This window comes from Furipterus horrens, unplaced genomic scaffold, assembly GCF_987537825.1.
Source record: "Furipterus horrens unplaced genomic scaffold, mFurHor1.1.pri manual_scaffold_3, whole genome shotgun sequence".
Taxonomy (NCBI): Eukaryota; Metazoa; Chordata; class Mammalia; order Chiroptera; family Furipteridae; genus Furipterus; species Furipterus horrens.
The window spans coordinates 190,176,639-190,189,302 of NW_028327173.1; the positions used below are offsets into that span (position 1 = coordinate 190,176,639).

At 43.0% G+C, this 12,664-nt stretch overlaps 1 pseudogene; it reads left to right on the forward strand.

Annotated features, from left to right (window-relative positions):
* The first annotated feature begins 145 nt into the window (after positions 1-145).
* On the forward strand, positions 146-1,307 carry LOC150017039 (peroxiredoxin-1 pseudogene; annotated as a pseudogene).
* The last annotated feature ends 11,357 nt before the right edge of the window (positions 1,308-12,664 follow it).

Consider the following 12,664-nt stretch of genomic DNA (forward strand, 5'->3'; position numbering starts at 1 on the left):
TCCCGGAAGCGGCCGGTATCTCTAAAAGAACCGAAGAGTGCTGAGCACTACATTCTGTCCACCCGGCGCCTAGAGCGCCCTCTTCTGGATATGGGAGGTTTCCCCTTTGACAGGAGGTAGCTGAGAAATGTGACTTAAGTCTTCGATGACAAGTATTTTAGACTCTGAATATAGCAGGTATTTCATACATCCTCCCAAAGAAGCCGTAGTGATTTTTTAATAACATAAATCAGACTTCCTATTGCAGTTAGAATAAAATCCAAACGTTTTCATGGCCCAAGTGATCAGGTCCTCCCCTTGGTGTCTGCATTGAATGGCCAGCCACTGTTTTCAACTCCAGGGTCTTTGCAATTGCAGTTGCCTCCCTCTGCATCACCTTCCCCTGCCAGGCCTGAAGCTTTCCGTGCCTGGTTCACTCATTAGTGCACCAGTCATCTGCTCACCCAACCTAGAATATGTTGTCCAAGATCCATCATTCTATTTTTCTTCATAATATTTATCACTGAAGGCTTCAAGAACCTTCTTCCTGAGCTGCTGGTCTTCGTGTTTGTGTCTTGGAGCGGCTGATAGCAAGATATCTTCAGGAAATGCTAAAATTGGGCACCCTGCCCCCAACTTCAAAGCCACAGCTGTTATGCCAGATGGTCAGTTCAAAGATATCAACTTATCTGATTACAAAGGAAAATATATGGTGTTCTTCTTTTACCCTCTTGTCTTTACCTTTGTGTGCCCCACAGAGATCATTGCTTTCAGTGACAGGGCAGAAGAATTTAAGAAACTCAACTGCCAAGTCATTGGTACTTCTGTGGATTCTCACTTCTGTCACTTGGCCTGGATCAACACAACCAAGAAACAAGGAGGGCTGGGACTCATGAACATTCCGTTGGTGTCAGACCCCAAGTGCACCATTGCTCAGGATTAGGGAGTCTTAAAGGCTGATGAAGGCATCTCATTCAGGGGCCTCTTTATCGTTGATGACGAAGGTATCCTTAGCCAGATCACTGTAAATGACCTTCCTGTTGGCCGCTCTGTGGACGAGACTCTGAGGCTAGTTCAGGCTTTCCAGTTCACTGACAAACATGGGGAAGTGTGCCCAGCTGGCTGGAAACCTGGCAGTGATACCATCAAGCCTGATGTCCGGAAAGGCAAAGAATATTTCTCTAAGCAGAAGTGAGCACTGGGCCATTATAGGGTCATGGCGGCAGTGTAGAGCCATGAGAACAAAACCTCTGTTTTACTATTGTCATGCTTAAAACACAAGACCTTAGATTTAGGCCAGATGTGGTATGGGACAGGACGGGCCTTTCCTGCAGGGTTTGGGGAGGCCAGCTTTTCTTTTTCTGGAGGAAATGCCCTGAACTTATGCAGCAGGCCAACTGATGTGCACAGTAGTGGGGTATCACCTCTTATCTTTTGTAGTTTCTATTAAACTTGAACTGAGAAGAAGAAAATAATTATCACTGAAATTATCTTGTTTCCTTGCTTATTGTTTGCCTTTCTCTATAAGAATAAACTTCAACTCTGGCCAGCATGGCTCAGTGGATTGAGCGTCAGCCTGTGAACCGAAGGATCACCGGATGGATTCCAATAGGGGCATATGCCTGGGTTTCAGGCCAGGTCCCCAGTTGGGGACATGTGGGAAGCAGCTGGTGGATGTTTCTCACACATTGGTGTCTCTCTTCCTTTCTTTCTCCCTCTTTCCTTCTCTCTAAAAAAATAAATAAATAAAATATTTTTTTTAAACTTCACTTGAGTAAAGTTTGACTATGGCTGGCTCATTGCTGTATAGCTAGTAACTAGTCTCAACCCTTGAGAAAGAAAATACCTACCAAGAAGAACTCCTGGTAGTTAATTAGACTAAAAAATTAAACACACACACACACACACACACACACACACAGAGCCACAAGAAAAACTAGAGCCTAGTAGATATTTCTAAATGGGGGCCTCTCAACAAAAACCACATTTCAGGGAGAATCCAGCACTAAACTGCGTAACATCCACACTGAACTGCCTGTCTGCATTGTGTTCCTCCTAGTGAGCTTACCCTTATAATGAAGTTCCTGAAATTGTATTACAACCAACAGGACTGAGATTTTAGCCATCCAATCAGAGCCGTGCAACTACAGTATACCCTCATCAGCATCTCCACTGACTAATCAGAGCAGCTCCATTCTGACAAATCAGGACAGTGTACTTTGGACCAATCAGATGACAGTGATTTGGATTTTTCATTTGCGTGAGAGCCACCCATCAAGGACAAGGGGCAGGGACTTCTCTCCATATAAATCAGCACAACTGGAGCTGAAACGTCCTGAGACCAGAGTGGACCCAGAGCAGACTGGACCAGAGCTGCAACACTATTGAGCTGTTCCACAGCCATGCCGTCACACTGTTTGCACTGAATAAAATCATCTCTTTCACTACATCCCAAATTGGGGATTCCTGTTTACATGGAATTGGCGCCAATGACCATCAGTTGACATTAGAATACTGTTAATATATAATAAATCTTTAATAAGTATTTGTTAAATATTGAAGAACAAAATGCTTATCAACTGACTCACTAACCAAAAGGAGGTGAGAAATGGTTCAAGAAAACAAGCAATAGCTCTGGCTGGTGTGGTTCAGTGGATTGAGTGCTGGCTGCGAACCGAAAAGTCACTTGTTCAATTCCCAGTCAGGGCACATGCTTAGGTTGCTGGCCAGGTCTCTCACGGGGGGTGTGTGAGAGGCAACTGATCTTCCCTCACACATTGATGTTTCTCTCCCTCTTTCTTCTCCCCTTCCCCTCTCTCTAAAAATAAATGAATAAAATCTGTTAAAAATAAAAATAAATAAATAAATAATAAATAAATAATTCCTTAATATCAAATAACCTGTGTTCAAATTTTCAATTGTCTCATAATTTTTTTTGGTTGTTAAAATAAAAAGCATCAGAATTCAAATAAGGTCCACACATTGCAGTCGAATGGTATATCTTTTGAGACTCTTTTAATCTATAGATTCCTCCTCCACCACCTTAGACCAGCTACTATCATCTCTCTCCTGTTCTTCAAAAACCCCCTAACTGGTTTTCCCACTAGCATTCTTGCTCCTGTTCTAATCCAGTTCCTGCAAAGCAGCCAGGGGAATCTGCAAAAATGTAAACCAGATTAATACCTCCCTTAAAACCCTTCAGTAGTTCAAAAGACTCTAGTGCGCTGGCCCCACCTACCACTCCAATTTCTTTAGGGACCAGGAAACAACCTTGTCCCCCTCCACTCTTCTGTTAATTTCTACTCTTCTTTCCATCCCCAGTGTAATGTCCCTTCCCCAGAAAGTCCTCTCCTGACAATCCTCTCTAAGAAGGACTGTATTGTTTCTCCCCTTAGCACCCATTTTTTTCTCCTGATAGCACTTATCACAGCTTGTTGTTATATTTTGTGTGTTTACTTCAGTAAAGCCCTCTCTCCACAGACTGCCAGCCCCATGAGGACATGGACCCTGCCTATTGTGTTCACTGCTACTGTGTCTCCATTGTCCAGAAACACTTAGTAAGGGCACAATAAAAATATATATTTAAAAATTTTAAATTACATTGACATACAATATTATATTAGTTTCAGGTGTATAACAGAGATTGGACACATATAATTTATGAAATGATCACTCCAGTAAGTCTAGTACCCAGCTGATACCATACATAGTTATATCAATATTATTGACTATGTTTTTTTTTTCTAAAGATTTTATTCATTTATTTTTAGAGAGAGGGAAAGGGAGGGAGAGAGCGGGAGAGAAACATTCATGTGCGAGAGAAACATCTATGGGTTGCATTGCCTCTAGCAGGCCCCCAGTGGGGGACCTGACCTACAACCCAGGCATATACCCTGACTGGGAGTCAAACCAATGACCTTTTGCTTTGTGGGATGATGCTCAATCTGAAACAGAACCCATGGGCGCCCAGATTGAAGCAGAACCCACGGGCTGTTCACTTATGAGGGGCTCAATTGCCCGCTGCCAAAAAGCATGACTCTCAATACCAGAGTTTGGTGAAAAGAAAAGGAATTGTTTATTTAAAGGTTATACAGGTTTAGATTAATGGTGAATTTCTGCCTTTAAGTCTTACTTTCTTTAAAACATCCACAAACACTTAGTTCTGCCTCCCCCTGCCAGGCTAGTTTTAGAATAGAAAAGTCAGAGGTACCGTCTCCCTCTAGGAAAATAGAAGTCTGTGGATTTCCCAGACACAGTTCAGCTTTACCAGCAGCTCTCAATCATCCGTGTCCAACTGGGAAAGTTTTGCCTGTGTCGCAGTTTTTCAGGTAACTCTGACTCCCAAAAACCTCCGCTGCCTTGCGGCATACCTCTTCAGGGGAAAGGCTAAGGGAGTAAACCCCAACAGAAAATCCGGAGCCGGAGTCCCTAAGGCGGTTTGACGTTGTAGTCAACACCGGCAACTCCTGCGGCGCACCTGAAGCCAAGCTGTACTGACTCCGTCTTTCCCTTGGACCCTTCAGCTGCGAAGAGAGGGGGGGGTCTGCTGCATGGGCAACAGCTGGCCCTCCATATCACCCTGCCCAGGCTTAGTAGCTTCACTGGAGAGGACACTCCAGGGTCATCGCAAGATGTCGATTCAACACGGGAGGAGACACATACCGTGTCACTCCTGAGTCGGACTGCACAGCCATTCTCGGCGGTGCAGATAGACTCTTAAGAAGCTACACCATCGTCTCTCGAGACGGACGGCTGCCGACGACGACGACGAATCCAGAACCACGTGGTTCTCTTTCAACCTGTGTGGCTCTCCCCTTCTACCTTGCAAACCGCGTGAAGTTCCCCTTTCCCTTTCAAAACCACATGGTTTTCTACCTGCAAATGGCTACCACTTTATTTTTAAATGTCTCACTGCAACCTGTGACGCAGTGGGTATGTGGGGACCAGTCGCGGCCACTTGTAGAATTTTGCACAGGCCCAGTAAGCTTTTAGTCACCATTCTACAGTCAAAGCCCCTCCCATCCCCTTGCGGACCCTGCTCTGTAACAAATCCACTGAGCCACACCAGTCAGGGCAACTATGGTTTGTTTTTGGTTAACTAGTTTTTTAATTGAAAATTTAGAAAACACGTGGTAAAAAGATTTCACACACATAATAGGCATATAATGGAAAATAGGTCTGTGTTCCACCCCAGAGGCAACTAGTGTTTATACTATGTCTTAGGAATCTTTCCATAAATGTTTCATGCATGTGCAAATTTATATGTGTGATTATTCTTCATACACACATGCATCTCTCTTTGTCCTTTTATTTTTAACTTATAAAAAATTGAACATTTATTGATTTGAGAAAGAAAGAAAGAAACATCAGTTGGTTAATTCTTGTGTGTGCCTCGACCAGGGACCGAACCAGCAACCCTGGCGCATCAGGATGATGCTCCAACCAACTGAGCCACCCGCAAGAACTATCATTTTCCTTTTAAACACTCTGTCTTGCAGCTTGATTTTTACACTTTATAGTATATCTTGGAGCTTATTCCATATTATACAGACCTACCTCATGCGTAATAATTTATTGTAAAGAGGAAGTATTTATTCAGTTCCCTACTGATGAACATGTTAGCGGGTTATAATCTCTTGCTATTACATAAATGCTGCAAAGAATATCCTTGGAAATAGCCAAAATATGATTAAGTTTAAAAGATGGCCTATTTTATATTTTTTTCATATTTTATTTTCTTTTAAAGCATGTTTGTGTGTGCACGAGTATGCATCCACTGAAAATGATTGAACCTGTAAGAATTAGGAAAGTTAGGAATGGCGAGAGCAAAAGCCAGTCTGAACAAAAGAGGCTGTATGTTTAAAGTGGGTTTTTAAAAAATGTCACCTACATAATAAAGCCTTCCTGGAAGCTGTCTCCCTGTATAGAAATAATCATGGTCTCACCTGGCCCTCCCATTTCTTGGTTCACACCTCACTTAAAGTTGTTTCTGCCTGTCTCCTGTATCCTGCCTTGTCATCCTCATATCCTGCCCAGCCCCGTACCTGGCACATAGATGATGTTCATTAAACCCTTTGGGGATGAATGAATCTACTCTAACCCCAGTTTCCCTGTGTATATAATTGGGATGGCAAAGTAGGCCACAGCTTACGGCCATCATGAGAAATTACTGAAGAAGATAAAACTGTAAAAATGTTACCATTCAAAGTCTGTGTGCCCAACACTTCAAAGGCCAATATTTAAACCGTCAGTTTGGAGTAAGGAAAGGTTTATTGATTGAGAAGGCGCCAGCCTGAGATGTGGGGCCTTAGGGCTTCCTCAAATCCATCTTAAGAGAGCCTGGAATTCAGGCTTCTTTTATGTCAGGGGAAGAGAATGAGGGGGCAAGAGGTGAGTGATGAATGCAGACATGTAGGCTCCAAGAGAGGTCCCAGGAGGAGCACAGAATCTCTAAATCTCTTTGTTCTTGTTCCGTTGACCCCTGCTGATCTGAGTTCCGTCTTGAGGATCTTGTAAATCTTTAATAAACAGTCATTATATTGTACATATTTCCCCATCTCTTCTGGACAGACACTTTCTGACAAGGGGCTGTTCTTGTGAAAACTTAAGCCTCAAGCAGAATTCCTCTGATGAGCGTGTCTATAGCAGGAGTTATTAGCCTGTAGGCCATGAGAAAAATGCAGGCTAGGATTAAGACAGGGTCAGAGAAAGCCAGCCAGCATTTCATCGGTTACAAAAATACTCAGCAATAACCACTTCATCTGAAATTTATCCTTTGGGCTGTTCGGGTCGAAACACCTCAAGTATCACTGCTTCGAAGACCCATGGCAGCTTCCACATATGAGACCAGCCTGTTAAATTTGTTTTCAGACTAAAGGAGGACAGAGCATGAGGAATAAAGTTGTTAGCTGAGCAGATCCCTGATGTCAAGTCTTCTAGATCTGAAACCATCTAGGCCTATTCCTACACCAGAAGTAAATCCTTCTAGAAAGATAGTGTCCCTGAGCTACATGTTTGTTAAAAAGTTGGAGCTTTGCCCTGATTGGTGTGGCTCGGTGGGTCGGGCATCATCCCGCAAAACAAAGGTCACAGGTTCGATTCCCAATTGGGGCACATGCCTGGGTTGCGGACCAGACCTCCAGATGGAGGTGTGTGAGAGGCAACCAATGGACATGTTTCTTTCCCTTTCTTTCTCCCTCCCTTCCCCTCTACCTAAAAAGAAATAAATTAAAAAAAAAAATTTTTTTTTAAGTTGGAGCTTTTCTACTAGAAATCATTCAAGGACACCCTGACTACTAAGAGTAATTTTAGAGTAGCGTCAGTGCCTGGGAAACTTTTCACTCACCCCTTTGGCTCTTCTGCCTGGTTGAATAATTCAAGCGACATACAGCAGAAATACAGGCAGGACACATATGAGACATATAGGAGAAATTAAAATTTTAGGATGTACACATGAGAATTCACATAAGCATGGAAAGTCCAAAGGCAGAGAGGAAAATTAGGTATATATGTCACTTCGGACTAAGGAAGGGGAGCTAGCCGATTCAGAGATAAACAAGAAAGAGCAAATATTTGGTAAACCGTTTCTTGCAGGGCCCCTGAGAAACAATGGGACAAAGGGAAATCTAGCAGAACACATTTTTGCTGGGATTCTCCCTGTCAGCCACACTTCATTCATATGTGCTGACGTGAATATGCTAAGGTTCCCTTCCTGAAGCAGGTTTTTCTAACTGAATCTCTTTAGGCAGGAAAGGGGAGGTAAAAATCTCTTCCTGAGTTTGTTGGACTTGAATTGTTTTCAGCATGAAATAATCTGCATGCCAGGGTGGCACGTTCTGGGGAGACTTTTCCCACAACACCCACAGTTGTGAAGAGCTGCCCATGGTGGCAATGAGCATTCATTCAACATTCAATAAGTGTTTACAGAGCTTCTACTCTGTATGTACCAGGTGCTGGAGACATAGCAGTTTCAAAGCAAAGTCCCTGCCTTCACAGACCTTAAGCAGATACATGCAATAAACAAATAAAGTGATATTAAATATGTCACAGTGCTAAATAAAAAAAAACAAAACTATAGTGGACATCACAGGTTGAGTCCTCTGGGATGCACACCCTGAGATGTTCAGCACGCTCGATGTTGACAGAAAATGCTCTTGGATTATTTCTGTGGAAGGAAGAGAAAGAGCATAAGATTGAACAAAGGGAGAAATGAAGCTGAGAGGCAGTCTAATGACAGCCTCTGTCGATGCCATGGGGAACACCAAAGCTCAAGTGGTGCATCTTAGCTGCTGCCTTTCTACTTGACCCCAATCAGTCCTTGGATATGGGCTACCTAGGGAGGGTCATGGCCTTAGGCAAGTTCACTCTGTGGCTGAGGAAATCCTTAAAGGGACTGGCATCTGAAGGCTGTCTGTTGACTGCACTCCCAGCAGCTGGGCAATAAGTCTTTCATCAAAGAAGGGGGTCTGGGCTGCACATCTTCATGTCCATCATACAGGGTTTAGGAATGTAAGAGGGAAGGGGTGCCAGCACTCCTTGATATAGGGTGCTCAGGAAAGGCCTCTCTGAGGAACTCTAAACAGCAAACCTGGATGAAGTGAGGAAAGGAGCCATGCAGAATCCAAGGGACAGCGTTCTAAATAAAGGGAACAGCAAATACAAGTGCCCCAGGTGGGAATGCTCTTGACATGTTTGAGGAACAGCAAGGGAAAAGGGGCTAGAAATGAGCAAAGGCCAGACAGTGCAGGGTCTTGCGCACCATCATAAAGATATTGGATGGTATGTTTAGTGGAGGATTGAAGACAAAAGTGACAAAGCTTGGTTTGTGACTTAAAGAGATTACTCTGCTTGCTGATGTGTGGAGTAGGAGGAGCTAGAATGAAGGTAGAAAAACCATTTCAGACAAGAGATAATAATGGTTGAGACTATGGAATAGTAGCTGTAGAGAGGTTGTTCTTAACCAGGGTGCTTTTGCCCCACCTTCTTCATACCATGCCCCTTGCCCAGGGACATTTGGCAATATCTGGAGACATTTTTCGTTGTTACAGCCAGTAGATGTACCTAGCACCTAGTGGGTAGAGACCAGGGATGTTAGTAAGCATCCAATAATAATACACAGGACAGCCTCACAACAAAGAGTTACCTGTTCCAAAATGTCCAGAGTGCTAAAGCTAAGAAAACTTACGTTAGAGGAAGTGAAAAGTATTAGATTTGGGATACATTTTGAAACCAGCACCAACAGAATTTGAGTTTGGATGTGGGGAACGAGAGAAAGAAGAATCAAAAGTGATTCTAAGGCTTTTGGCCTGAGCAACAGAACGAATGATGGTACCATTGACTGAGATGGGAAGAACAGGTTATTGGTGGGGGACAGGTGGTAAGTGAAGGTTAAATCTGAGATGCCTATTGGAAACCTGATGGTGACATTACATGGGCAATTAATTGGCTGTTTGGGTCTGGAGTTCAGGGGAGATGTCTGAGCTAGAGCTGTACATGTGGGACTCATCAGAAGAAAGGTAGGATTTTAAATTAGTAGAGTGGGAGAGATCACCTAAGGAGCGAATGTAGGGACAGAAGAGGACTGAGCCTTGTGGTGATAGGGGAACTAAAGAGAAAGATTTTAGCTTCAGGATAGTTGACAGGCTTAAGTGATGAATGCATGTGGAAAGCTGTTGTTCGAGGACTGGAACGCATGACCCACATGACTCCAGGAGGTCAACAAGCAATTCAACCTTTGTACCCCAGGGGGTCTGCAAGCTGAGCCATTGTGCTCCAGGGAGGGGATGTCTGTGATGGGAGATTAAAAATTGTTGCTCAGCAGATAAAAAAATACGAGGAAAATTGCCACCTGACTGCAACTCTTATTTGATTAATGTTTTTCCAATCCCCTTGACTACCTTTTCCTTCTCCCTATAAAAAAGGTTGGCTTGAGATTAAATGTTAAAACGGTGTTTTTAGGGCACATACCCTGCTGTCTTCTCAGATCGCCAGCATCTGAATAAAGCTCCCATAAAGATTTAATCCTTGTCTCTATTTATTGGTTCTGGTAGTGACAGGCAGCAAGAACGTTGATTTTTCTGATTTCAGTGAGACTCCAACATCTAGTGGATAGGAGGAGGAAGAGCCAGCAAAAGATGATAAAAGCCAGGTAGCTCAGTTTGTTGGAGCATCATCCCCATACGCTAAGGTTTCAGATTCAATTCCTGGTCAGAGCTCATACAAGAATCAACCAATGAATGTATAAGTATGTGGAACAAAAAAAATCAATGTTTACCTCTCCCCTCTCCCCTTCCCTTCCTCTCTCTCTCTCTCCCTCTCTCTCTCTCTTTCTCTCTCTCTCTCAAGTCAATTAAAAGCAAAAAAGAGATGATGAAGGAACAGTAGGGACAGAGGAGACCCATGTGAGTGTGGCACCCTGGAAACAAGGGAAGCAGGCACTTTAGGAAGCATAGCCAGACTGTGTCAAATACTGCAGAGTGGTCGCAGATGAGATTGAGATTGTCTGCTGGAATTGCATCATGCAGCTCATAAGTGACCTTGACAGGAGCAGGTTCCACAGAGTGGATTCAGGAGAGAGGAGGTGAGGAAGTGGAAACGAGGGCACAATTCTCAAAGAGTTGTGCCATAAAAGGGGAACAGATAATCTGCCAGAAGTTAGAAGAGTCTGTGGGATCAAGGATGGAAAGATATTTCAACACATTTGTAGGCTAAAGTGAAGATCTAGCTGAGAGTGGGAAATGGTTGGTGTGCCTCCATTGCATACTTACCATGTCTCAGGAGCTGTGTTAGGCATTTTATATGGATTACTTAATTTAACTTGTACACCAAACCAGTGAGGTAGATAAGAGTTATTCCTGTGTCACAGAAGACAAAATTGAGGCAGGGAGAAGAACAATTGGTTACATGGTCATGGCCATGTGACTACTAAGTTGGGGAACTTGGATGGAACTGGGACATCTGGCTCTGGAACCCATGTTCTCACTTTCTTCTTCATCTGAATTCTTCTCATTGCAAATTGTAAGCATTATTTGTTTCTCCCTTCAGAGGAAAACAAAACTACTGACCCTTTAAGAATCAGCTGAAGTTAATCTCCTAGAATTTGTTTGACTGCTCCTATCCCCACCCACTCTACTTCCAGAGCAAACCTCTTTCAAGGTCTCTATCACGCTGCTGTCCAACACTCCCCACCCCCTTTGCCATGGTAACATGTCTGCAATTGTCAGTCTCCTGCAATGGAGTGGTTGCTCCTCATAGGCAGAAGATGCCTCTAATTTATCTTTGTATCCCTGGCTGGCTAGCAGGACAGGCCCTCAAACAATAATTGAATGAATGTAAGGATAGGAATATTCAAAGCCATGAGACAGCTGAATATGTATATCTAAATTTGTAGGCTGGATACATACAAAATTGTTCTCAAAATTCAGAATGCAAGGAATCCTTGAAGAGTGGGGGTCAGATGCTTATTAAGAAGACTCCACTCCCAGAAATCTAAGCATTAATATACAAGAAGTTTCTTTTTCAAAGAATTCCATGTAAGTACTCCATGGTCTTACCACTGGAAGGCCAGGGAATCAGAAGACTTGGATTCTAGTCCACATTTCCCCCTTACCATCTGGGTAGGGTTGCCAGATAAAATATTATATGCAATATTTGAGATATGCTATACTAAAAATGTACTCTTCTTATGAAATTCAAATTTAACTGGGGTGCTGTAAGTTTATTTGCTCAATCTGTCAACCTTCCAGCGGGGTGACCTTGGCCAAGCTTCATAATAACTCCTAGAAGCTTCAGTCTCCTTATCTATAAAAAGGAGAAATTTGAGCTTTTTGATTGTCATGAGGATTAAATAAGATCTCCATGTAAAGTGCCTCACCAGCAAATGGCATATGGTAGTGCCCAATAAATGAGCTAGTAAAATTCATAACATTTATTTTAATTTCCTTCTCTCCTAGAGCATTAAAATATAATCCATCAAATTAGATTTATGTACAACTTCTCAGAAATGCATAACTAAATGTCAGTTAATGTGCGTCTGGGCAGCTGGCTGGGCTGGTGAGGTATAGAGAACATGAGTCAGTCCTGGGCCCCAAGAGAAGGTTAACTGATGGAGGACATCCAAACTCTCAGTCAGGTCTTGGAGTTTCCCCAGATCAGCAAACCAGTAAAAGAAGAATGTGATTCCCGCAGAAACCAGTAGGGGGAGTGTGTGTGTGTGCATTTTGGGATGGAACTGGGGTCCTGCAAGTTTTCGCTTTTATTTAGGGAACAATGGAGGGCCTAAGAGAGCCTTCCATAGTACATTGGTCAAAGGGAAAGTCAGGGAGCCCCTCAAAACCTCCAAGTAAGTCAGCCTATACAGAACCAGCCTCCAAGGGCAGATTTGGGCATCCACTGTGTAGAAGAAAAAAAGAGAAGTTAGACGTTGAAAGGCACCAAAAGCCAAATGCAAGAGACAGACCAAGAGAAAACATTTGCAAAATGTATAACAAAGAAATTCCAGAATGTATAAAGATGTTCAGCTATGAGCAAATTGCATAATAAATACTAATCGCTAATAAACATATGAAAAACAGATTAATCTAGTAACAGGGAAATACAAAAAAAATTTTTTTAATATTTTATTTATGTATTTTTAGAGAGAGGGGAAGGGAGAGAGAGAAAGAGGGAGAGAAGTATCAACATGTGG